Source organism: Ochotona princeps, chromosome 2 (genome assembly GCF_030435755.1).
Source record: "Ochotona princeps isolate mOchPri1 chromosome 2, mOchPri1.hap1, whole genome shotgun sequence".
Lineage (NCBI taxonomy): Eukaryota > Metazoa > Chordata > Mammalia > Lagomorpha > Ochotonidae > Ochotona > Ochotona princeps.
In genome coordinates, this window is record NC_080833.1 from 101,850,228 (window position 1) to 101,872,742 (window position 22,515).

Below are 22,515 nucleotides of genomic sequence, written 5' to 3' on the forward strand. Positions count from 1 at the left end.
CTTGCATTCTGACTGGCGAATTTAATTGCCACTATGAGATCTATGCAGTGATGGAGACTCCATGAGCCGGAGTTCCTGCAGAATTATAATGAACAGAATTTTCCTGACAGTCTGTGTTGAGCACATAGTGTAAAGACTTAAGAAACCTTCACTGTTTAGACTCTAAAACTGTGGGATAGCTGTCTACCAAAGCATCACTCAGAGTACTTTACTAATACAGACACCAGGGCTGGAAGAGTGCTATCATAACAATAACAGAATGTGAAGCTACAAACATTCATTTTAACTCTCCAGAAAAATCAAATCTCAAAATAGATGGTAGTGGCTTATAGATCAGATGGTAGGCAGGGAGAACATTGATATTGAAAGTGGAAAGAGAAATTCCTGTTATTTAATGGCAAATCGTTAGATAATCTGATTAACCTCAGTCATTCTCAAGACATGTCATACACATAATTAACTTATATCTCATTGGAAAATAGAGTGCTGTCGTGTGTCTAGTTGCTGCCAACTAACGTTGGCAAAATCTTATGAGAATTAGGTGCACCCAAAAGCCAATTGGCTTATTTACAAGCAAGAATCATAGCAGATACAACTTCAGGGACTAATGGGAATGTAAAGTCAATTGTTGCTCAATTTTAAAGCACTAAAGTAAGAAAGAAAGACTGTGCACAACAATGAAAAATGAATGTGAAAACTGAACCTTGTAGGAAGGGTCAGATGAAGAGTAGTCATTGCACACAGCTGTTTTAAAAAAAATCTCTGAAAAAAATCTCTGAAATAGGCCCGGCGTGGTATTCCAGTGGCTAAAGTCCTCGCCTTGAACGCCCTGGGATCCCATATGGGCACCGGTTCTAATCCTGGCAGCCCACTTCCCATTCAGCTCCCTGCTTGAAGCCTGGGAAAGCAGTCGAGGATGGCCCAAAGCCTTGGGATCCTGCACCCACATGGGAGACCTGGAGGAAGTTCCTGGCTCCTGGCTTCGGATCAGCGCAGCACCGATCATTGTAATCATTTGGGGAGTGAATCATTGGATGGAAGATCTTCCTCTCTGTTTCTCCTCCTCTCTATATATAGCTGACTTTGCAATAAAAATAAATAAATCTTTTTAAAAAGCTGACTGAAATAGAATAAATAGGGAGACTCACCCTGTTGAGTTTGGAGGAGAGTTACGTAGAGGAAAAAAACTGACTGAAAGCAGTTGTGACTACTCAGACTGGCTGCCACTCACTGAGGGCAGCAAGTGGACAGATGCTCAAAGCCTTAAGCAATCACATCCACCAATGCCCACTTCAGATGTGGTCAAGAAGGACAAAGGGAAAGGAGGAAGCTCCTACTAGGTAGATACAGCACCAATGGAAGAAAGTGTATGAAGAGCTGCTTCAACCTGGGGAGCCAGAGATGAACCAAAGGAGATGTTTCCACTGCACGGAAGGGATTGTGAAAGTTAGCCCAGACACTCAGACCTACAGGACAGAACCTATAGCAGTTCCCACTAGTCCACTTCCTGAAAAGGAATATAATTTTGACTATTATATGGCTATTTCGTCCCTGTAAATGGGGTAGGGGAGAAGGAGGGTGAGCAAGTAGAATCACTTGTCTTTTTAGATCATAGCCCTTGAGATAAAGTAATGCCACAGTAAGATCCAATGTAGAAGTTACAGTATGGGTGCCATGCTTCATTCAGAGACCCAAGACTGAAGTTAATGGTCCAGCTTGCTGGGATATTTAGGTTGTCTCCTTGAGGACAAGTGGGCCAATGTATGTGTTCTGCATGTATTTAGAAGCACCTAAAAATATCTGGAGATGAGTGGAAGACAATAGCAAATCTTTGTATTGTTCATCAATATTCAGTACCCCTTCTTTTGCAAAACTACACTTTCCCACACCCTTGAAGAAGGATATGCCCAAAGCCAGTGCAATGGCTCACCTAGCTAACCCCTTACCTTCAGGCATCAGAATCCTATATGGGTACCAGTTCATGTACCAGCTCCTCTGCTTCCCATCCAGATCCCTGCTTGTGGTCTGGGATGGCAGTGGAGGATGGCCCAAAGCCTTCTTGCCCTGCAGCTGCGTGGGATACTTGGAGGAAGCTTCTGGTTCCTGGCTTCAGATCGACTCATCTCTGGCTGTTGTAGCCATTTGGGGAGTGATCAACAGATGGAAGATTTTTATCTCTGTCTCTCCTTCTCTCTGTGAATCCGCCTTTCCAATGAAAATAAATAAAATCTTCAAAAAAAGAAATTTGGATATGGCCATATAATCAGCTCTGACTAATTTGCTGTGGGTAGAACTGTTAAAGGCAAGAGCGTTTAAATGGCAACACAAGATTCTCTGACTGCTGATACCAACTGCACTGGCTGTGGCTTAGCTTGAGACCCTTTATCCCACTCCAGAACAGGAGTACCTATGCATCTGGTTCCCTGAGCGACTGGAAGGAACAACACCATTGTCAATCCGACTGGAAAAGGTAGGCCACATAAGAAAACATAGAAAGCCACTGAAATTCCAGGGACTACTTGTTCTGCAGAATAACATTCCCTGTTCTGAAGCGCATTTTTAAGCTTTCCTAAAGGCAAAATGGAAACAAATTTGAACAGATTCAAATTCTGTTCTGTCTGGTTCAAAGGTGAGATATTTGTTGTTATCTCACAGTCAGTTGTTAAATTACTTGTAATTTTTAAAATAGGGTTGATGAACATAATTCCACATTGTCTAACTTAGAAAGTAATATATGAAGATGTTGTTGCAATATCGTGATGGAGGCGTGGAGAATAGAGAAGAAATCCAGTGTGATTAATCAGAGGGTTGAAAGGCGGAGGTGAAGTCATGAAACATTTTAACTAGCTTTCTTTCCTTGTGTAAGAAAGGCAAGAGAGTGTCTGTCAATGTATTCCATTAGAATCACCTATGGAAGTAAGCATGAGTTGTGTCCAGCCTGGAGAGTTTTAGTACAAACTCCGAGTGTGTTTAAAGAGGGGTACAGGGCACAGGGATCACAAGTGAAATGGTTAGTATTGGTAGGAGCGTGAATAACTGAACTGACCAAATATAGTATCTCTCATTTTAACAGAAATTGTTGAAAGGCTTGTTACAGTTGAAACTGGAATTTTAACTATCATTCAATTGTCAAGAAAGACATTTAGATATTTGTAGAACTTGGAATTTTTCTTTCTTTTTTTTAAAGCAATATGTTTTGACTCTATTTCTTTAATATTATCTGTTCTGATCAAGGTTGTTTTCCATCGTATAACAATGGAATTTGATGATTCTGCTTCTCTCCAGGAAACTCAGCCTGAAGTTGTATTCTGGACTCCAAACATGGGGGAGTCTTCTCAAGGCATGTTATTACTTTGCTGACATCTGCTGATCATGCAGCTTAAATGCAGGGGTATCTCTCAGAAGAGTCCATGGACTACATGAAAGATATGCCTTCAAATCATATACTAATAGTTGCAAATTTGCTTTACTAGCTCATTCCTCTACCCATCACTTTCTTGGCCTTTTTGTATGGCACTGTCCCCTATACCAACTTTGTTTTCTTCTTTTGCCTTTCCTCTCAGATTCAGCATATGGTTACAATCAATAATGCATAAGCCATGTCATCAAGCTATACAGCATATTTTTGAAAAAAAATCAGAGGAATTACTGAGTTTGCCATGATTTCAGAGGCTCCAAAATTTTTGTTAAGCTTTACCACAACTTTCACTCATTCACTTAACATTTACACAGGTGTTACTACGTGTCAGGCAGGATATCAGCTGCCGAGAACTGTAAGATAAAAACCTCCCAAGAAGTCACTCTCTCATAGGAAATAACAGAAAGACTTTTGTATAATAGGATTGAAGTAGTAACAGATCATTTCAGAGCATACCAGAGATTGAAATACTGCTTTGTAGCTGAGACAGGTGCTCTTATGCCAAAATGTTCACGGAAAATGAAACTAAAAGAGAAATTTACTTTAACACAAAAGTTTTTGAAACTCACATGTCATTTTTTTTTTTACAAATATACACTTTCACGAACTGTAGGTATGAATTGACAAATCTTCACCATAATAAAAGTGTCTTTTGCTTATTTTTCTATAGCTATTCTAAAGGCAGTTCAAGGCCTCTGAAGTGTTAGATACAGACTAGATTTGGCCAGGGTGTCAGAGGGAAGAGGACTCATTGTGAACAAAATTATGAGGGTTCAAAAACACACGACCTACTTAGAGAGCTCTGAGGAACAGGAACTCGGGATTATGTACATGCAAAGTGCAAGGAGAGACGAGTTGGATGGAGCTGGACAGGTAACAAGATCCACATACCAAAGGAATTAGAATGTTTGTAGTGGGCCGGGGTGACTCCCACTGGCGGCCTCAGGGCTTCAAGGCTAAGAGATGCTTTCTCCAATTTACTGTTTTAGAAAGCCACATATCCAGACAGGTCAGAGGGCAAGTGCACATTGTTTTGCCCACAGTCCATGCCAATGGTTGATTCTATTCATATCTCCCTGGTACAGGAGACAGCAGAATTAAGAACTGGATCAGACACAAGTCAGAGACTATGAAAATAATCTACATGTGAGAGTCTACATGACAGCAGATGCACAGGGACAGGTAGAGGTTTTTGTCTAGGAGTCAGAAGAATGGACGGTGCCTGTTAAGTGATTGTCTTATTTATTTTTGTTTTAGGGTGGCGTGAGGAGCAGCCAGCCAGAGGGTGGAGTCTAGCATGACTCCGGTTTTTAGTTTGCCCAGATGAGAAGTGGGTTACTTTGCTAGCTTTGATCAAGCCAACTTTGAGCATCGGGATGAACACTCCAGCAGGGGTGGTGGTTGAAATGTATCATAGACCCATAAGCAAATTGTGAAATTGAAACTCAAATTTAGAAGGTTGTCAGCCACCCAGTCTGCCTTTCTACAACTCTCAGAGAAATCAGGATGATAAGCATATACTACCTCAGGGCTGGTGTGTGGTCTAGTATGCTAAGCTTCTGTCTGCAGAGCCAGCATCCCCTAAAGGCATTCGTTTGAATTTTCCCCCTGCTGCTCCAACTTTCATCCAGCTCCCTGCTTAGGACTTGAAAGCAGTGAAAGATGCCCTAAAGCTTTGGGCCTGTGTACCCCTGTGGGAGATCCAAAGGAGGCTCTTCTCTCCTGACTTTGGATCAGCTCAACTCTGGCTATTGGGACCATTTGGGAAGTGAACCAAATGGTGGAAGATTTCTCTCTCTCTCTCTCTCTCTCTCTCTCTCTCTGTCTCTCTCTCTCCTCTTTATAACTCTGTTTTTCAAATAAAAAAATAATAAAAAAAAATAAGAGAATGTGCTAGCTTTCCTATGGCTGATCCAAAGTTAGATGAAGACTAATAGTGGTGAGAATGGTAATTACTCATCAACAGGAAGCCAAGTTGTATTTTAGGGAGTTTTATTCATGAAAGCATGGATTGTTTCTCAGCTTCCTCATCTTTATATTACAGGTATAGTTATTAACCCCATTTTAATGGTGAAAAGGGGCTGTAGAAAGGGTTGGAGCTAGCACTGCACTCTGTCTCCAGAGTTACACGCAGGTCACCATGCGTTACTTTAGCAGTGTAACTTGAGGGACCTCAGTTTTTAATAAAAATCCACCCTTTCCCAACTACTCATGAGCTGGAAATGCAAGAAAAGTTTCTCATATCTGCTTTGCTAATCCAAGCACCTCTGAGTGGTAAACAACCAGTCAGAATAAGAAAATGTTGTCTTAGGGGTTTGGAACAGCAATTCAACTGAGATACCCACTCCCCGTATCATAGCGTCTGATTAGAGTTTTAGCTCCAGTTTGGATCCCAGCTTCCCTGCTAACGCACACCTTGAAAAGCAGCAAAGCACGACTCAAAAACCGGGTCCTCACCACCCACTAGGAAACCTAGAGTTCACAGTTCCTGGCTTCAGCCTTTTGTGGCCATCTGGCGAATGAGCCATGAATGGAAAATTCTCTCTCTGACTTTCAAAAATGATGACCATAAGTAAGCAAAAATTTTAAATGAATACAAAGGTACTTCAAAAACTCATGGAAATAGAATAAAAAGGCATTTATTTCAGTACAAAAATTTTGAAATTCATACAAAGGTTTAACAAAGTATGCATTTTCATGAACTTTTTGAAGCATCTCATATGTATGGGATTTAAATTTTTTTTGCACCAGAATTAACTCATCTTTTCATTTTGTTTTTCAACGCCTTTCAGAATCACTCAGATATGTGGTCATGCATCGGTGCTCAGCAAGACTCAGAACCACCTGGAGACTTTGTAGAAACAAGCAAGGTGCTATCTGCTCTGTGGCACACACACACACACACACACACACACAGTATTTAAAAAAAAAAAAGCGCGATTCAAATTTGTATTCATGCCTGGAAATTAAAGGCAGTGCAGGGAAGTGCGAGCTCTCAAAGAGACGCAAACCATAAACTCTGATGGAAGGGGCTCGGCAGCCTGTTTTCTCAAGACCCGCACGAGACTCTGGTCAGTACTGAAGCGGGTTAACGAGAGCGCATGGGTACAGCCTCTGGTGCTGGACGGAGGGTTAAGAGACGCTGGAAGGGGACCTCAGCCAGAAAACAAACTTCTCTCCTGTGCGGTTCGGGGAGTCGGATCCATTCTTCCTCACTCGCTGGGTTGCCGGCCACGTCCGTTTGGTGCATGTGGCTGAGCAGAGGTGGTTGTGCTTTTCCCTGGATTCTGCCGCGGGGTCGGTCCTTGGTTGTAGGCTGCTGGGAGATGCCGGACCCTGTCCGCGCGCAGGCAGCGCGGCTAAGCAAGGGGACGTTGCGATGTGTGGCCACAAGGTGGCCCTACACGCATTTACCATCAGTCTTGCAGGGAGTCGCTAACAGAATGGAGGGACTCCAGGTGATGGAGAAACGCGGCCTTAAGCAGAAGCTGTGGGAAATAGAACTTCTAAATTGGGAAAATAACCAGAATCCACTTTCCCCCATAGTTTTCTTGGGAAAAGAAAACAAAAATACCCCTTGCTGGGACAGTTATGTGAAGGGAGGATGCCTTCGCCTCATCCCCAGAGAGCTAAATGGAACCATATTGGGCCCTCCCCACGCCACTCAGGGGAGATGATTTTCAAGGGAGTGAAATGTTTTATTGAAGAAACTCCAAAAGGGGAGGAAAGAAGCCTATGAGAGGGGCGGCCTGACAGGTCGACAGATGGAAATAGCCCGTTTGGTGCATGTGGCTGAAAGCTGAGAGCGCGTTTGAAGGCAGAGTGCTCAGTGGTTTACACACCCGAGACGCCTTTCATCTGTGTGCTAGCGGCTTTGCACCGACAAGCAGCAGGAAGGCCAGGGCCGTCCCGTGAGAACCAGCCCTTGGGGTTTGCGTGCTGAACCTACTCAGCTCACAGCAGGTGGATGGAGCCCTGGGGGCTAGGCAAGCTGGGACCTTCTGTGGAATTTTACCACGTCTTATACAATGAGTATAAACGAGATCTGGTTAACTGTGTGATTGTGAAAGTTAAGCTAAACCCTGGATGGGAATTGCTGGCATGCAACAGTTACCTGGCAAATGTCTGTGGCATGTTTCTTTGCTGCAGAAGCGCCTAGCAGATGTACGGTCGAAATATTGTCAGCTAATCATTTTCCTCCTCGGGCCAGTTTTCTCAAGTGAAAACATGAAAAAGGAAATAGTGACATCCTCTTTCCCTGGTGAGGAAACCACAAATGTGAGTTGCCACTTCAACTCGAGAAATTTTATTAGTTAGCGATCACTTCACTTTGGATAAACCTCCCAAGTTATGACTTTATCACTTGACAAGAATGTTTGTGAAGAATACCTACGTGTCACTCTCCTTCCACAATCTACAGAGCTCAAGGTCCGTGTCAATATTCATGGTATGTATCTTATCGCATCCAATTAGCTAATCATCACTGGCAAATGTATGAAATGTGATTGTCACACTGTAAAACAGTAAGGAACTGTCTAACTGAACTGCCTCTATAACTTGCGGAACAACTCCAGGGGCTGTGGTCTCAGGAGCACAGCACTTCCCCATACAGCTCCACGGTGCCTATTTTTCTAAACAAAAATCCTGGAGCAGGCGCGGTAGCCTAGCATATAAAGTCCTTGTACATGCTGGGACCCAATATGGGCGTTGGTTCGAGTCCCAGCAGTCCCGCTTCCCATCCAGCTCCCTGCTTGTGGCCTGGAAAAGCATTTGAGGATGTCTCAAAGCCTTGGGACCCTGTGTCCTCATGCAGCCACTTGGGGAGTGAATCAGCAGATAGAAAATCTTCTTCTCTGTCTCTCCTCCTCTCTGTTTATCTCACTTTCCAACAAAAATAAATAAATCTTTTTTTTTAATCCTGGAAAATATTCACCCCAAAGTCATAGTGTCAGAGACCAACAATATATATTTAGTGTCATATGAGCAAGAAAAAAGCCTTTTTAAAAACCTTAAGCATTTGAAATTAAGGTATTGTCTGTTAAGGCAACACTATTTTATTCTGACTTTCAAGTCTACACTAATATCAACATACGGTAGTTAATGCATCTTACAATACACTTTGGTTTGCTTATTTATGCTGATACTTTATTTATTTGTGAGTTTCCATTTGGCCATGCTCTTCCCAGTATGTCCACTATGACACAGGCTGGGCTTGAACAATTCCAGTCTCCCACAAGGATGTCAGGGCCTGACCCCTTGGGCCATGAGCATTGCCTGTGAGGGTATGCCTTACCAGGGAGCTGGATTCAGGAGCTGGAGCCGGGACTCCAACCTAGGCATTCTGAGGGTAGGACATAGGCGTCTTAACCACTAGACCAGAAACCCATGCCAAGAAAATATTTTTATTTGAAAGCCAGCAAGATAGAGGGAGGGAAATCTCCCATCTGCTGTTTACTCCCCAAGAGCTCACTGTAGCCAAGGCCCTTCCAAGCCTAAGCAAGGAGCCTGGAACCCAAATCAGGTCTCCCTTTCGGGTGGCAAATACTCAGCTACTTGAGCCATCATCTGCTGCCTCCCGGGGTACAAATTAGCAGGAAGCTGAGAGAGGGCAGGGCCTGAAGTTTAGCCTAGGCGGTCTCACAGGGATGGGAGTACGCCAAGCAGCAGCCCAACTACTGCAGCACATGCTTTCCCCAATAAATTAATTTTTTCAAACAAATAAATCTCTCTAGTCCTGATTGCCTCCCAAGGTTTTGTATTTATAGTTCCCATGTGTCACTGGACAAATAATTGTCTCAGAGCTCTCCTCTTGTAGTATCTATCCCCCTGTTAGTGCACCAATTCTTACATGCTTCTAAAAATTCCTGCCCATCAGCTCTAGAGCGACTTCTTCGCAGAAATGGAATTGAGTCCTGACCATTCTTCTCTGTTTTTGCACCCTCCTCAATCAAATCTCATCCCATTGTAATAAATGTGTGTGCGGGGGTGGGGGTGGGCGCATTTTTCACCAATTTGACCATGCTTGACACAATTCATAGCACTCTGTAACCTACAAAACTGAAGATGGGCTTCCTGGCTTATCACAGAGGTTCCCTGGCATACTTGTTCTAGACCATGCTTGCACTAATCTCCTCTTACCTCCCCTACATGCCTGTAGCATGTAACACCAGCTAACTATTCGTAGTTCCACCGGCTTTATACAGTTTCACACCTCCTTCCGCAGCTCCGTGCCTGGCTGAATTCTCCAGGACTTCACCCCTGCCAGAAGGCGTCTCCACACCTCACTTTCACTCTTTCCCTTCATTTTCACAGCATCCAATGTTATGTTTCCATCACAGCAGTAGCTGGTCCCGGCCCTCCTGGATGTGAGCATCAACAAACTGTGCCTAACGGGCAAGAGAGGCCCAATGCCCTTCTTCAACCTCCCCAGGACATGTTTCCTCTGCAAGTTTTTTAGTTCTGGATCTTGGTCTGGTTCCCCTCTCTGGAAATATGCAGTGTATAACCTCCTTCTTTCTGGCTCCTTTCTTTCTTTCCTTTACTATCTTGTATCCCTTGTCATTCTTTCTGGCTCTGGAGTCAGGATGACTAGGTTCAAATCCAGGATCTCTCAAACTGACCCACTCAAGAAAAGGTTCCCAACTTCTCTGAGCCTTATCGTCCTCATCTGTAAAATGAGGATAAACATATTCCCCATAAAGATAGTCTTCTCATTGGAATGTCATAGGATTAAATAATAAATACATACTGGGGCTGGCATGGTATAACAGGTTAATTCTCCACCTGTCATGCCAGTATCCCAGCTGGACACAGGTTCAAGTCCTGATTACTCCACTTTCTATCTAGCTCCCTGCTCATGATCTGGAAAGGCAGTGGAGGTTGGCCCAGAACCTTGCACCCCGATGTACTCAGGAGACCTGAATGAAACTCCTGGTTCCCAGATTTGGATCGGCTCAACTCCAGCCACTGTGGCCATTTGCAGAGCGAACCAACAAATGGAAGACCTTCCTTTCTCTGTCTCTCCTTATCTCTGTAATATCTGCCTTTCAAATAAAAATAAATAAATCTTTAAAAAAGATAAGTACATATCAATAATAAGTACATATCAAATACATGATACAAGGTAAGCATTCAAATAAATATTTGCTAATATTACTTCCTTTGATGGAGTCAGTAAATCAACACTTAATAACATTTTCTAACCCCCAAATCTCAGTTGAACTGATTGTTATTTTGGATTTGGGCCTAATCCCCCCTTCACTTGCTCAAATCTCTGTCTAGAGAGTAGCAACCAACATTCCATACCAGAGTTTCAGTCATTTGACTTAAAACTTATCCCCATACAGCAGAAATACCACATAAAGTCTTATCAATCATTTATAATGCTCTCATTGAAGTGGTCCCAGACAATCCCAGCTGGAAGTAATAATAGCTCGAATTCACAGGGTTCTTTCCAATTCACCAAGCGCTCTCATGCACTCTTGTCCTTGCAATCCTCCAAGCAATATCACGAGTTAGCAGAGGCAGATGGATGGCAAGTATTTTTACCATTTTAGAGACGCAAACACTGAGACAGAGTTCAGGAAGCACACTGTGGAGTTAGAGCTTTGGTTCAAGTGTCGTGGCTCCCGAGCTTAAGCTCTTTCTACTCACCCATGTTTATGGAACTCCTGAAACTCTGCAGCAGCAGTACAAGATTCAGAACCAAGATTTACTTTGTTCATAGCCAGCTCTGTGGCCCACTGGTAAGCCTTAGGAGAAGGATTTCACTTCTAGAGTTTTTAATTTTATCATTCACAAAGTTAATGGTGTCTAGAATTATTGGGAAATCAAATGAGACCATTCATTTATGGAAATTCAGGAATGTTAGCTCTTGTCTCTAACATTATTAGGCAATTATAATCTGTGCTCAAGAGGGAACTGGTGGTAGTGCCCTTCTCTGCAAGCAGTTTCTAAGCGATGATCCAAGAACTGGGAGCAGTAAGCTGAGTAGAATATCTACGTGAGCAGATGCTGGGGGAACTGGAGGGAGACTTTAAAACCATATCTCAGGCAGTCCTGCTGGGCTCATCCAAGGAGATACAGGGAGCAGAAGAGGGTGGGGACAGGGCATGCTCTGAATTCTTCCCCTCACATCTGCCTGGCTGATCACGGCCCGACAGGTTGTATCCATCAGACTTTTCCATAGAAACAGAACCAACAGGATGTGCATGTAACATAAGGAGATTTATAGGTAGTCATTGATTCATGCAAGCATGGACGCTGAGAAGATACACGATCAGCAGTGGAGCTGCTGGTGTAGCTGCAGCCTGAAGGCCTGGAGGCAGGAGACTCAACAAAAGAGCAGCATCGCAGCTGAAGTTGTGGTACAGGAGGACTTCTAAAATTCTACTCATGGGAGGGGCAGCCTTTCTGTTCAGCCTTCGGCTGACTGGAGGAAGGCCACCCACCCTACAGGAACCAGTGTGCTTTGCCCAGTGTGCTCATTCAGGTCAGTCTGCAAGGTTCACGTCAATGTTCTGTATTCTACAAACAGCAGTGGGAGGTAACACAGAGGACTGTGAACTGAATTGCACCTCTCACCTGTGCCACATCATGCTTTCCTCAGGCACTACAGGGGAGGGGAAGAGGAATGCAAAAATCTCCCAGCACAGTCATTTCCAACTCACACCGAGTGCTGAACTAATGTGTTTCTTTTCAATCATCTTAAACCGAGGAAGTATGACTTACTAGGCCAAGTCACAGATGGTAAGACTTAAGGTAAATTCATTGCCCATTAAAAAAGGAGAAGATATAGAACTTGACCCAGATCCACCTCCACATTACAAAGAAGTTCGGATTCAGAGACATAGCTGAGGAGAGCAGAAACTGGAACCCAGGCCCTTAGCCTCTGCTAGGGACCTTGAAGTATTCTCTATGTACTGTATCTTCTGCCAGGTTTTGAGGGGGGAGGAATAATTTAACCATTTGAAATATTTATGAGCAGCCTTCGCTATGAAGATCATACATATTTATAAGGTAATTGGTTTGGTAAGTGATAAGTAATAGCATGTCTTAGCTTGAAACTAATAGAACAATCTGTATAAGGTCATCAACTGAGTGTATAAAGTATGCAGGTCAGGGCGGTGTGGGCACACATGGCTCCATTAAGTCACTTAACAATTAACAAGTGTTTTTCTGAGGTCCTAATTGCATGATGTATTTTATTATGCTTCAGAGATGCTTGATGTCTGTCCTGAAGGATCTCAGTTTAGATGGGACAAAATATACATAAAACCCAATTGAAATATATTATTTAATCTACAAGAAAGGTATTTACAAGGACATTGTAAGAATGGATGGCTATAGGGGAGAATCAAGATGGTGGAATAGAGTAAGGACACATTTAACAGATGGAGAAACATTAGCTAGTGTGAAGCAGATAGGGCACATTCCAGGAAATAGGAGAGGACAGAACAACAACAGAGGGGCAGCTGAAGACTGACAGACACAGGAAAGCAGTGGAGACAACAGTGTGGTCTTACAGTGACCAGACACCCCAGTGCATTCGGTGAGTGGCAATCTGAATTGCACTGGCAGCCAGAATTCCACCAGCAACAAGGTGGGAAAGAACTTTCACCAGGAGTTCAGGAGGTGAACCTAGACAAAGAACTGTCCATCCTGCTAGTCTGTTTGATTTGACCAGGGGCAGAGAGAGCAGCAGGTCCCAGACAGGCAGTGCAGCCACATGGTAGATTTCACAGCCCAGTCCACCCTCTAGAGCCGAATCAGGTGCCATTTTGTATAGGAAGGCTAAGGTTATAGACAGTACTTCGCATGCACTGGGTTGGGAGTGAACTTATTTCTGGCTCAGTGAACTGCAACAACATGGCATCCTACAGGTTCTACCCAAGATAGGTCTAGGTAGCCCTCAGACTTGACTGCCAGCAGATCAAGAACTCTAGTAGTGGCACAGCAAGCACCATTTTGTACAGTGTGGAAAAACTTTAAGACTGCAGGGACAATAGTGAGCTACACATGCACGGAACTGGGATCAAACTCAATGAGCATTGAGTTTGCATCAGCCCAAGAGAAAAACAATACCAACTTTGGCATCATATGGGTCAAAATAGGTCTATGTGGCCCTCAGATCTAATAGCCAACAAGGTTGGCATGATCAGCACCACCAATAATCTAGTTAAATAAGATACCTGGTGTCTCCCTAATCTTGGGACCTGCTCTAACAGGAATGGGAGAAAGGTTGTATAGACAATAGTGTAGCCTCAGCATGGTATCACAGGAGGTAGAGAGGTGAGCCAGGAGCTGGGCTACACAGACTATGGTGGAAATCTAGCATAAGAACCCAGATCTGGAACTCACTGAAAGATGTGGCACAAGTAGCTGCAAACAAAGAGCCATGTACCAACTGTAACAAGTAAAATTAAATTGTAGACCTGTGTGTGACACAGCTTAGAAACCTGCCCTAAGGAGAGGAATCTGATAACTAGAAGTACAATGACCAAGGGCAAAAGAAGAGACAAAGGCACAATGAATATTACTTAAGAATCCCCTGCAAAAGGAGCAAAACCCTTTGCCAATCTCAGAGTTCACTGAGGAAGACATTGAGAAAATGGGGGCTACAGAATTCAAAACACTTGTTATAAAGCTTCTTATCAACAACAAGAGGCACGTAAAGCAGGTATTCAAGGAATTCAAGGAATATGTCACACTGAAAATGAATCAACTGAAAGCTGATATCAGAAATGAAGAATACAGTGGAGCAAGTGAAAAGAACAGTGAAGAGTTTTCAAAATAGAATGAAGCAGGCAGAAAAAAGAATCATAGAATTGGAAGGTATTTCCTGTCACTAGGGGGAAACAAACAAAAAGCTGGAAGCAGAGATGGATCAGGCCAAAAATAGTATTCAAGAAATGAAAACCACTATTAAAAGACCAAATCTAAAAGTTATGGGAGTCCCAGAAGGTACAGAAAGAGAAGCTGAGATTAAAGGTGTATTCAATGAAACAATGGGAAAATTTCCCTAGAGAAAGAATTGGGAAACAACATCCAGGAAGGGCACAGAACTCTCAACAGGCTTGACCAAAAGCCATCTTCACCACGACACATAATCATCAAGCTCTCTTCAATTGAACAGAGGGAGAAGATCCTTAAATATGCTTGAGAAAAAAAATCAATTGACATATAGAAGAATGGCAATTAAATTCACATGAGACCTCTCACAGGAAATTCTATAGGCCAGAAAAGAACAGAGCAACATATTTCAGATGCTAAAAGCAAAAAATTGTCGGTCCAGAATAATGTACCCAACAAAGCTTTCCTTTGTCTCAGAAAATGAGATAAAATTCTTTCACAGTCAAGAAGAGTTAAAAGAATACACCTTTTCTCTTCCAAACCTGCCGTACAAATGAAACTTCAAGATGTTCTCTTGACAGAGGAAAGGAATAGCGCCCATGAAAACCAAAGGCAAATGCAAAGAACATCCCAGTAAAATAACAACAGAAGATGAAGTCAATGAACAACCCATTGCTAAAATAATAGGACCAAATTGCCACCCACACATATTAACCCTGGATGTAAATGGGTTAAACTCATCAATCAAACGTCATAAATTAGTAGACCGGATTGAAAACAAAAACCATTTATCTGTTGCCTACAGGAGACATTTTTCACCAACAAAGATCAGTGGAAACTGTATCTCATGGATTTTGACTTTTTGTTGTTGTTGTTAGTTTCATCTCTTCAAAACAGTTTCTCATTGAATTCTTCACTAACTCATAGATCACACAATAACATCATTTTCTTGATTTTCTTTTTCATTAACCCCCATAACTCTTATATTTGGCCTTTTAATAGTGTTTTTCTTTTTCGTTTCTTCAGCGACACATTAGTCATTCAATAGCATGTTATTTAACTTCATGGCATTTTAAATTTCTTCTTTTTTTTTCCCTTTTGTTGATTCTGTTTTGTGCCTTTCATTACAGTAACTGTGTAATAGAGACTATCATATCCATTAGCATGTTATTTAACTTCATGGCATTGTAAATTTCTATTTTTCTTCTTGTTATTGATTTTGTATTGTGGCTTTTCATTTAAAGGGATGTATAGTAACTGTGTAATGGAGACTATCATATCCAGATGTGAGGATACGATACAGTATGCATCTTTACTTCCAGACCAAATATGGACTCCTAATGAGTCCATATCTTGACAACAGGATGCTGGACACTTTGCCATTGTCCTTACCTGCAATAATGGACATGTGGCTGTTTATGAGTAACTATACTATAGTAATAATATAGGGGAACTCAGTGAGGGGGAGGGAATTGTGGGGGGATAAGGGAAATCCCAGGGCCTATAGAACTGTATCATGAAATGATAATTATAATAACAACAATAAAAAGAATGTGTGACTGGGCCCAGCACGGTAGCCTAGCAGATAAAATCCTCGCCTTGCATGTGCTGAGGTCCAATATGGGTGCTGGTTCATATCCCAGTGGCCCTGCTTCCCATCCAGCTCCCTGCTTGTGGCCTGGAAAAGCAGTCCAGGATGGCCCAAAGCCTTGGGATTCTGCACCCACATGTGAGACCAGGAAGAAGCACCTGGCTCCTGGCTTCAGATTGGCTAAACTCGGGGCATCACAGCCACTTGGGGAGTGAGTCAGCAGATGGAAGATCTTGCTGTCTATCTCTTCTCCTCTCTCTATATTTTACTTTACAATAAAAATAAATCAATAAGTCTTTAAAGAAATGGATGTCTATAGTCATCTCATTCTTTTCTGGGAAGTATCATTCAGAAACTTGACCTTGGAACTGGGTTTTGGCGTACAAAGAGGAATTCCCTAGTGAGTAGCAAAAACCACTTCCAGGAAGAATATGGTGAAGAGAACAAAACAGCAAACTATAAAGGCTTGGGCAAGGAGTACGGCCTGTCATTTAGGGAGCTGAAAGAGAACTATGTGATTGGATTTCGGGGGGAGGGGTGAACTGTACTCTATCAGGCAGTAGGGATAGGCAGGGAGGATCAGACCACAAAAGAGCACAACTACTTACTCTTGGAGTCTGGATTCTGTTGCACATTGGGAGGTTGTATTGGGTAGTGGGAGAGGAAGCACCTCTCTGGCAGACAGTGCTGCTAGGAGAGTCCAGGTGAAGCATTGAGCAGCTTCTGCTTGTGGAGGCTGTCCTCTCAATTAGAATGAGCATGCCAGCCAGGCTCTCTTACCATTGACTTGCCAAGACCCCTGCTCCTCCCCAGTTCTCTGTCCACTGGAGGACTTGGAGGGTAGAGAACATAGAATGTGATGAGTCCTGGTTAACGCTGTTAGATGAAAAGCAAGACATTCATATAAATTTGGATTTCAGAGGAAAATGGAGAGTTTTGATACAAACACATCCTAGGCTATATTGGGGACTTACAGTAAAAATCTATTATGAAATTCAAAAGTAATTGGACATCTACATTTTCATTTGGTTATTCTGACCATCTTAAGTCTGGTGTGTGTGTGTGTGTGTGTGTGTGTGTGTGTGTGTGTGTGTGCACGTGTGTGTGAATAGAATCTGAGAGCTTGGGAGAAGGGGATTCACAACAGATTGCAATGACAGAGCCCTCCATGAGGCAGCTAGCTTCCCATGAAGGATTGTTCTAGCCCTACTCCTCACAACAATCTAACAGTTGGCTTCCTAAGTGATTTGCTTGTGCACAGAGACAGCACTGATCTGGGCGAAGTCTTTCTGATCTGCATGGATGAGAAATAGAGTTCATTTTGTGTATGGGTTTTGGTGTCAGACAATTTAGGCTCAATCCTAACTGCATTGCTTTAGGAAAATCTATTTCTATTTAATCTGTTTCTCTAATGTAAAAAGAATCAAGCCTATGTTGGAGAATCCTTCTAGAACTGAACAGGATCTTGTATGTGGAACACATAGAACCTATAATAAGATGTGATTGTTGTTATTTCATATGATAATATAATAATAAATGTCTTCTGCCTTCACATCACTGGTTTTTTTCCTTTTATCGTCATATCTTTTTATATATATTTTAAAAATTTTATTTATTTATGATTGGAAAGGAATATTTACAGAGAGAAGGGGATACAGATAGAAAGATCTTCCATCCACTGGTTCACTCTTCAAGTGGCTGCAATGGCTAGAACTGAGCCAATCCAAATCCAGGAGATTCTTCCACATTTTCCATGTGGGTGCAAGGTTTCAAGGCTTTGGCCCATCTTCCACTGATTTCACAGGCCACAAGCAGGAGGCTGGATGGAAAGTAGAGCAGCTGGACATGAACTGGTGCCTATAAGGGATCCCAGCATGTGCAAAGCAAAGATTTAGCCATTAAGCCAGCACGCGAAGTCCTGTCATCATAACTTGACAGTAATACTTTGACAATTATGGAACAAGTCTGATTCTTGTTATAATGAGATGGGCTGGGCAGGGAGCTAGTTAGTGAACAACGGAGCTAAGAGCCTGTCAGCTGTCTCCTTGCCTTAGCCCTGCACCCACCCCCTTCCATGTAGATTCAGCACATCCACTTTCCCATGGTGCACCTGAGCCTCCTCCACCTGCCAAGGACACCATAATGGACATGAATGTCTTGAGCTCCTCTTACAAACACCGTGAAACTGCCCAGAAAACACCATGCACATTTCATCATCCCCAAACTCAGCCATGCATGTGTATATTCAGTCAGAGCACCTGACTGAAAAGCGGAGCAACATAGCTGAGTCAGAACTGACTGTCCATCATAAGGTTGCCCACATTCACTGCTGAATAAGCTCTAACTTTTTAACCTTATAAAATAATTTTTTCTATTCTTGTACTCTATCTTTGCTTTGAATTTTTCTCTCACATGGAGACAAAAAAAACTGCAATAAATCCAGCTGGAGACCCACCAGCATCATTACGCACCACAATATCCCAGACATTATTAAAATTTAAAAAAGAGAGAGAGAAAGAAAGAAAGAAACAAAGAATTAAAGAGAACCAGCTTGGTCAACCATAGACTGATGAGCATCTATACCAGGGCTTTTGAGCTGATACCCATTAGGACCAAAAGAAAACAAGATCATACAGCAGTTTTCAACTCAGGGAGCCTGGAACTGCAAGGGTACTTTGATTGTCACACCGCTTGGGATTCTGCTAACATTTAGTGTGTGACGTTCCAGATGCTAAGTGTTCTTCAGTGTGTAGGACTTGGACTCCAATAGCTCCTTATTGAAAAATGCTGCTCTTCCTAGTGCCTCCTTTCAAAATGAAAGAACCGATACCTAGAGAGGTTGATGACAGGCTCCATAGCTTTAACATGGGAGAGACTGCAAAACTGTGGAGTGGGAAATTGTGAAAGGCAGATGGAGCTCAGCTCTGGTTTGCATTGCTCAACCACCAGCGATTCCTTTGCTGGAATTGTGGGCTGTGCCCTAATGGCCCGAGAAGTGTTTGAGATCATGGAGGCACCATCCTCTGCTAGGATGCTCATTCTATGAGCATCAGTAGCTGTTGCCAGTTTCCCTTCTATTTCCTTCTCAGGCATGTTTATAATGCAGACAGACACAGTCATTATGCTATTTCAGTTTCCCAGCCACCAGAACCATGAGCTAAACATTCCTCTTTCCATAACTTACCCAGGCTGTGATACTATGTTATTAGACACAAGCCCAATAAAGGGATTTTTTCTGTTGTCCCTCCTCAATAGGTAAATACAGCATCAGAATATGTTGGTACAGCTGTGGTGCTCTATAAGTGTAAATGTAAGACAGCCTCTCATCTGTCTCCCTTTGCCCAAACCGTCCTTATCCTTTAGCCAAAGGAATTCACTGGATTGAGGGAATGGTACAGCTGGCCTGACAAAATTGCAAACTCCATTGATTGTCCAACAGGTAAAATCATAATGGCTGGGATCATCCAGAGAGGTTTGTTGAAGGGAATTCCTGGTCCGGGTCTGGACCAGAGGGTAACTACACCTACACATAACAGTCCCACCCCCAGACCAGGTGCAGCTCACCTGGCTATCACAGATTCCCTCAAGAGCATTAGAGCAACCTACCAATCAAATGAAGGTCATGAGCATCACTGACCAATCAGGAATTTGGATGGAAGTTAAACTTCCACCTCTTAGCCCCAACTGCAGTCCATAAGGAATTTTTCCTCCTAACTCCTCAAGGAGCCCAGAATTAAGTCGTGGTAATTCCACAGCAAAGGAAGAAAGGTACCAAGAAATGATTCCAGATGCACAGAGCACCATGCGATCTGAAGGAGACAGGGTCTCAGAGGGCCTCTTGTCCAACTTTCACGAGTGTTCCTTACACAGGTGAGGCAATACAAAAGGAATGTCCCAAAAAAGGCATTCACTAAAGCAGAGTGTGAGGAACCTCACAAGCAGGAACCCTAGGTCCAGGTGTGGGATCAGGGCAGCCTTGCTGGACGGGCGTGGTCTGTCTACTTACAGCTGGCATTGCCTTCCACTGCGTGTAGTCCCAAAGCAGCATGCTTTTATAGATGAGGAAAATAATAAAAATAAACATTAATGTTTTCAAGATTTCACTGCACGTGCCACAAGTTTAAGCGGTGGACCCTCACTCCCTCATTTAATCACCACACCAACTCTGGGAGTTCCATTTACACCTGAGAAAAGTGAAAGTAAATTTCCGTTTATACCTGAGTAAATCTATTTGCACCGAGATCTATAGGAGGACTGAGAGGGGCGGTACCGTTCAGAGGGCCTCTCTGCCTAACGCGGGCTCCGCATGTGAAACCACGGCTCCTTCTGTTGTGTAGTAGAGAAGGGATTTCGCCCCAACTTTACAGCTTCCCTTGCTCCCAAAGTAGCAGCAAAGAGGACGTGATGTGAATATTAAATGCCCCGGTCTGGAAGGCTTACCACCCCCAAGTCCAGGCCTGAGCCACAGAACTTCAAAGCTAAAGGAAGCGCGCGTAGGAGGGGGAGGAGGTGTAAATTCTCCGTGCAGCGGCTCCAGAGCTGCGAACACTCCTGCATCCCTCCCCCACCCTCGCCGGCTCCGCTGCAGGTGTCCGCAGCCCCGCCCCTTGCGCCCCGCCCCTAGCGCTGGGCTTTCATGTGGATCAAGGCCGGCGAGGATGACAAGCCTCCTGACTGATAGATACACGGAGACCTGGCTGGTGATTAATTGGCTTTCTGCACCTGCCCAGAACCACTAGACCTATCTGAGGAGGGGAAATATATGGGCTTGCCTGACTCCAAGTGGCAGCCTCGGGGCGAGCATGTGATGTCAAGCTGGGCAGGAGAAAGCAGGGCTGTGCAGAGGCCTGTGTTTTGTAAGCAGGTCCGGGTCATAAAAGTGTCAGCAGGCGATATATTTCTTGCGGGGAATCCTCTCTGGGCTTCTCTCTCCCGTGGCTGGCCGCCTGAGAAGGACTGAGGGTGCCCCAGGCATCTCAGCCCAGGCCTTGTGGGCACAAAACCCTGAGGACTCTGTCCCTGTGCACAGCCCCACCAGAGCCCCACCAGAGTGAAGCTTATTGCTGTGTGCCCTATGGCAGCAGGGTCAAGAGGGGATGAAGAACCAAAAATGAAGTGCCATTCACGAGGGTGGTGCCCTCCCATTCTAAACACTTTCTGTTGGATTGGTTCTCTTTTCCAGCGCTGCTCATGGAGGATTAGGTCTCCAACCTGTAGCTTGGGATGCACAAGCCATAGCAAGGAGTGGAGACAAAGTTAGGAGCCCATAGCACACATTCCATGCTTTGGACTGTGATTTGAAGGTCTCCTGTAGAAAGCGGCTGTCCTTATCTGCTAATAGTTCGATATTAATTTGGATATTAAATGTCTCCCAAAGGCCCATGTGTTAAACTCCTGGTTCCTAGGATAGTGCTGTCAGGGGGGGAACTTTATGGTTATTTCTTGTGGGAGGTGCAGGGTTTTGGGCGGTGTGCTCTCAGACAGCAATTTTCATGAAAAGATTGTTATAAAGCCTGAGTTCACACCCAATCTCCCTCTCTCTTGCTCGCTCTTGCTCCCTCTCTCCCTGTCCTCAGCTCTCCCTCTCTGCGTCTCGGGTCGCTACATGTGCTCAGTCACTTCCATCTGCCACCATCACGAGAGATCAAGCCAGTGGGGCCACATGATCCTGAACTGAAGTACAGACTATCGATTCAATAAACCTTTTCTCTTTGTGAAGTTAATGCCTCAGGTATTTTATTGAAGTAATGAAAGCTGAGTGTTACCCTATCCAAGAAAGCAGAGCAGTAGAACTAGCTTTTCCTCTAAAATTTATTTTGTAAAAATTCATATTTTTGTGCCACATAATAAATGTATGTGTATGGTCCTATTCTCTTATTTCCCTAGTATATGTTTATCCCTTAATGTGTGTGTGTGTGAGTGTGTGAGAGTGTGTGAGTGTGAGTGTGAGAGTGTGTGAGTGTGAGTGTGAGAGTGTGTGAGTGTGAGTGTGTGAGTGTGTGTGTGTGTGTGAGTGTGTGTGTGTGTGTGTGTGTATATTTCTGTTAAGATAGAGAGCAGAGTCTGCTTTTTCTTATGTCTTAGAAGTGAAAGCTCCAGGTGTCCTACAAGAATTTATCTGTCATAGAGAAGAAAAGTAACTTGAAGGTCCTCCTTGGTTATATGAACAGGAATCCCAGCCATATCCTGACCTTGGGTGGTAAGAAAATCTTCTGTACTGGGGCAAGGTTACAGATCTTTGGCAGCAAAGGCAATCCCCTGAGCAGGACATGCAACAGTTTGTAGAGAATCCAGGGCCTTTTGGAAGAGAAGATATTAAGGTTGACAACCCTTGCTTCCCAAGATTTGAGAACAGGAAGACGTGAAAGGATCCACTGGGATGGTTCCAGCTTGGATCCGGGAGAGAGTGGGACAATTAGACCATAGAAATAAATTGAGCTCATAACCCAAGCTTAATACAATAGGGCAAAGAACCAAAGAGCGTGTCTGGTGTGTGGGGCCCATGGTATTGCAAAGTGTGTCTGGTGTTGGGGTGCCATGATGTCACAGACAGTGTTTGCTTTCCTAGAACTACTTTCTTTGGCACCATGGTCACATCTGGGGAGAGACTGACAAAGCATGGGAACGTGACCTACAGGTCCTAGAATGAGGAATT